A 5,980-nucleotide genomic window follows, 5' to 3' on the forward strand; every position below is an offset into this window, starting at 1 on the left:
TATTTCTCCATTGGTGATGAGAATGCAGAAGAGTTCAGCCACTTAAAAAAGCAGGCTGAAGATTTCTCAAATAACTTAAAAAGAAGCTAACATTTCACACAGAAATTCTATCATTGGTATGTGTCCAGAAATGAAAAATACATCATCCCAACAAAAACATACATCCTTTCAAATCTTTAATGCAGCACTACACAAATTTGAAAAAACATGGAGTCAACCTAGGTGGAGTGGATAAAGAAAACTAGTATTCAGTTCATCAGTGGTAGATGAGATTAAAAAAAATGTTTCTATGCTCAAAGGAATACCATGCAGCAATAAAACAGAATGAAATGACATTTACAGCAACACGAATGCAGGCAGAGGCCATATTTATTACAGGAACAGAAAAAATACCACATGTTTTCATGTGTAAGCAGAAGATGAGAATTGAAATACATTCATATAAAAATGGAAGCAGCAGACACTAATGAAATGTAGAGAATAAAAAAAATGAAGTGAGCTAAAAAGCTACCTGTTGGATACCATGCCTACTAGCTGGTGATGAAATCCACACGGCATAACCCACTATCATGCAATAATTCCATGTAACAAACAAGGACATGTGATATTGGTATTCAAAAGAAAATAAAAATTTTTAGAAGGAACAAAAAAGATGAGTGTAGACATGCCCCATTTAAATGTAAATTTAAATAGGCTGGAAAATTTTTATGTGAAATGCACACCCATATTCAACCAAGAAAGAGACTGGTTTGACATAGTGAGCACATTGTTTCCATGGTCAAGGAAAGGAGATTGTGTTTGTGTGTGTGTGGTGTTACTTTTCTTTATATACATGTTCAAATATGTGTACATATATGCATTTATATATATATATATTCAAACAAGAAAAAAAGTGACGTCTCAAAAATTTATTTTTATCCAATGTTTGAAAGTCATCCCATATTAATACAGCCAAAAAACCCATCAATATGTATAAACATATTTACTCAAAAGGATTTCCTTACAAGCTAAACTTCTAAACAGTTTTAATGTAGTGGAATAAATATATTCATGGTCAAAGAGGGAGAATTTTGGAGTTTTCAAACCAGGCCGCAATGCATTCACACCCAGCAAAGAAAATTAGCACAGATCTTGCAGCTGAGAGTTTGCATTTTATACTCCAGAATAAAAAAGTACTAATGTGAATTGTCAGCTCATATCTATATTCAATAATATATGCATTCACATTGGCAGCAAAAACAATATAATGATATGGGGAAAAAATAAGGTTTGTAAGTCTCTAGTTCCATTAAATTCTAGGTGAGAATGAGAACAAGATTGATCACATAAATTTTCTTACAATGGAAGAGAACATATTTTTATAAATCCTAGATGCTTGTATCTCACAAAAAAAGGGAAAGGTAAAGTTTATACATGCAAGTTTTAAGATACAAAAAATACATAGGTAGTATACTGCCAACTAATTTCTATACATGTACAATATAGTTGGGCTGACAATAAGAATATGCATTAGTCTTCAGGAAAACTGCACAACATATGCACTCCTCACAAATAAGTTCACATTAAGTAGCATTTAAGATTTATACAACTTGAAATTGTATATATATACATAAAAAACAGAGAAGAATTTGTAAAGCCTAAAAGGTCACAAGTGTATTATAATAACACTACATATAAGATTAATTCAGTAACCAAATCTCCACCCACACTAAGGGACACATTGTGCAACATTTACACAGCTGGGCATTTCATAACTTTCTCTAATAATAATGGCTGTCAGGCTGTATTCTGTCAGAAAACTATATTCATAAAAAAAGATTGAGGAGCACAGATATTACAGAACTAGAAAATTTACACCCATAGTAAGAAAAGAACAGTATCGAGATTTATAAATTGATAAACCCATGTATAATTTCAACATGAAGTCAAAGGTTGAGGAGAGGCAAAGACAAGGAATGGGAAGCAGAAAACTTCAGCAATCAGCACCCACTCATAGAATGATCAATATGAACAAATATCCACACTTGAAAATATATGGTCATACATAAGACTGAAAACAGATGGGTGATAGCAGTAGTGGATGGTAACACAATAAGGAAAGACATTATTAAAAAGAATAGCAGTGGGAGTTTTATACTAGTCATGTCATCCTTCCAATAACCTGTTAGCAAAGTACAGAGAGAGAAAATGGCTGATTGGAGGACAGGAAAATGATAACCAATTTTTCTTCAACCCCAACATCGGCATACCACAGAGCACTGAGAAGGCTCTCAGGGACCATGCCTCCAGACTGGTACCTCTACTGAAAGATGCCAGACCTGCCCTGGCATAATAATGATGAAAAAACAAAAAAAAACAGAAGCTAAAATATATTTTACAAATATTAAAATAAAAAAGAGCATCAATGCCAAATTTGATCTGGCACACATACATAAAAAATCATGCTGGGAAGTAAACGACAAGTCATTTCAAAATATAGGGTCTCAGGAGAAAACTGTAGTATAAAAGAAGAAAAAGAGAGCTTGCGGGATTTATGAAATGCATAAACACAATAATGTTACTCATCACAAGAATAACAAAACAAGAAAAAAATATAAAGGTAGAAATAACAGTTTTTAATTGATATCAGAGAGCTTTCCAAACTGGAATAAAAATGTAAATATTTAGGCATACAAAAGTCAGATTTTTTCAACCAGATTGATTTGTACAAAATGACACTAAAATATTTTGTAGTGAAGCTTTCAAAATTTTTAAAAAACAAAAAACACAACAGCCAGTCCTGAAAGCAGAAACACACACACACACACACACACACATCACAAAAAATAAAATCACCTACATGACAGTCTTCAACAGCTAGCAGATTTGCCAGAAGAGACACTGCAATTAATGTGTGAGTGAGATAACATTTAAATATTAATAATAATATAAGAAAAAAATCCTGCCTAGAAGAGTAATGCACCCAGGAAAACTTTTTTCCAAAATAAAGGAAAGACGAAGTTTTCCAAATAAACAAAATCTGAGGAAGTTTATTGCCATAAGACCTATTGTATAAGCCATGATAAGAGACAACTTCACGCTGGAAGAGTAGAACACTAATTAGTACTTGAACATATAAGAAAGGATAAAGATCACTGGTAAAATTAGTAAAATAAAGAACATTTTGATACTGTAATGGAAGTCTGTTAATAACATGTATCTTGAATGTGAAGTTGAAGACATAGAATGACTGCAAATAATAATGGCTGCTTTAATTTCACAAGGAATAAAAATTACATAATTATACAATTTAAAATAAACCTGTATAACTGTGTATATATATTATATATTGTATGTATGCATATATAAAATATCAAATATATAAAATGTGGAATAAATATATATTATATAATATATAGATGTATACACATACATTTTATTTGCTTAATTATATTATATATTATGTATATCTTATATTTAATACATTCTATATTATGTATATGTTATATATGTTATATCTTATACAAGAAATATATACAATATTGTATATTATATGTTATATATTATATTCACACATATACACCATATACAATATATGTATAACTATTCATACCTATATATTTCTTTACTTTATTTATGTATTATGTATTATGTATTACATAGTATATAGTATATAGTATATATACATTATTATGTATTATATAGTATATAGTATATAGTATATATAATACTATATATAGTGTTATATATATACATTATGTATTATGTATTATATAGTATATAGTATATATACATTATGTATTATGTATTATATAGTATATAGTATATAGTATATGTATATATAGTATATATATATACTATATATGCACTTTATATAGTATATATATACTATATATGCACTTTATATAGTATATATATTATATATACTATATATACACTATAAATAGTATATATACAATATATACACTATAAATACTATATATACTATACATACTATATATACACTATATATAGTATATAGATATGGTATATATAGAGTATATTGTATATAGCGTATAGATAGTATATAGATAGTATATATATATTATATATAGATATAGATAGTATATACTATATACTATATATACTATATACTATCTATATACTATATACTATATGTAGTATATAGATAGTATATAATTTGTATTATATATAATTTGTATGATATTATTATATATAATATGTTATACATATAAATATATAATATATATTTTTATATAAAATATAAAACATGTAAAGTATATCATATATATTTTATTTTTTTATATATATATATAATATATATGGTTGAGAATTGATCCAGAGCATAAAATTCAGAATTGGTTCAGGCAGTCAATTTCAACGATGTTATTGTCAACATACAACCACCACGTAGTGACTCAAATATTTTTACATCAGCTTTGACTACACAGAAAATATAAAATGTTCAGCAAATACCACTACAGGAAACCATCAAACACACACATGCAAAGTTAAATAAGAGAGAAAGAAAAGAAAAAATGATCGGAAAGCACAACAAGGCACAATTTACAAAGTGGCCCTATTAAGTCTTCATCAAGCAATAATTACCTACAGTGGAAGGTGATAGTAAAACTACACAGTCAGGAGGCCTAGGGAGGCTGAGTAAGTAAAAATATTTTAAGTCTGTTTTGTCAGAGACTAGGAATGCAACTTCTTTTTATTTCTTTGCTTAAAACTATTGACAGAATTAAGCCACTTACAGAATGGGAGACCATTTTGAAAACTATGCATCCGACCAACTTCTAATATTCAGCATCTATAAAGAACTTAGAAAAGTATACAGAAACTAACAAATGAATGAACAACCTTATTAATAACTGGGCAAAGAAGTACACTTCTCAAAAGAAGTCATACATGTGGCCCACAAACCTGAAAACAAAGTTCAACATCACAGATCATCAAAGAAATGTCAATGAAAACCAAGGTGGGGTACCACTTCACAGCAATCCAAATGTCTTGTATTAAAAAGTCAAAAAAAGACAGATGCTGGTGAGTTTGTGGGAAAAAAAAGAAATGATTTTACAATGTTGGTGGGAGTGTAAACTAGTACAACCTTTATGAAAGAGAGTGTGGTGAGTTCACAGAGACCTAGACACAGAAATACCATTCAACTCAGCAATTCGATTACTGAATATATCGTGAAAAGGATAGCAAGTGTTCTATTATAAAGACACTTGCACGTGTATGTTCAGTACAGCACTATTCACATGGGCAAAGACATAGAATCAATCTAAATGGCCATTTAGATTGACATGATAGCCTAGATAGAGAAAATGTGGTACATATATGCCATGGAACACTGAAGCCATAAAAAAGAATCAGATCTTGTCCTTTTTAGGAACATGGTTGGAGAAAAAGGCCATTATACTTTGCAAACTAACACAGGAGAAGAAAAGTGAATAAATCATGTTCTCACTTATAACTGGAAGCAAAATAATGAGAAGACCTGGACACATAAAATGGAAGAATGCACACTGGCATCTACCAGAGGGTGGAGGATGGAAGGAAAGAGAAAAACAGAAACAGGAACTAATCATTACTAGGCTTACAACCTGTGTGATGAAATAGTCTGTAATGACAAACCCTCATGACACACTATGTAACAAACCTGCATATGACTCACATTTACCCCTGAACTCAATAAACTTTAAGTGTATTGAGTTCACATTTGTATTAAAAGACTGTATGCAGACTTAAATTACACTGCCTTGGAATATTTACTTCACCTATAAAAACAAAAAAGGCTGAAATTAAAGCAGCAGAAGAAGTCATTCATGCAAACATAGACCAAAAAAGTCAGGTGTAGCTGTATTTAGAGGAGACAAAATAGAGTTCAGGTGAAAAATGGCAACAGGAGACAAAGAAGGACATTATATAGTGAAAAAGAGTCAACATGTCAAGATAATATGACAATTATACATATATATGCACCATATATTGA

This window comes from Pongo pygmaeus, chromosome Y (genome assembly GCF_028885625.2).
Source record: "Pongo pygmaeus isolate AG05252 chromosome Y, NHGRI_mPonPyg2-v2.0_pri, whole genome shotgun sequence".
NCBI lineage: Eukaryota > Metazoa > Chordata > Mammalia > Primates > Hominidae > Pongo > Pongo pygmaeus.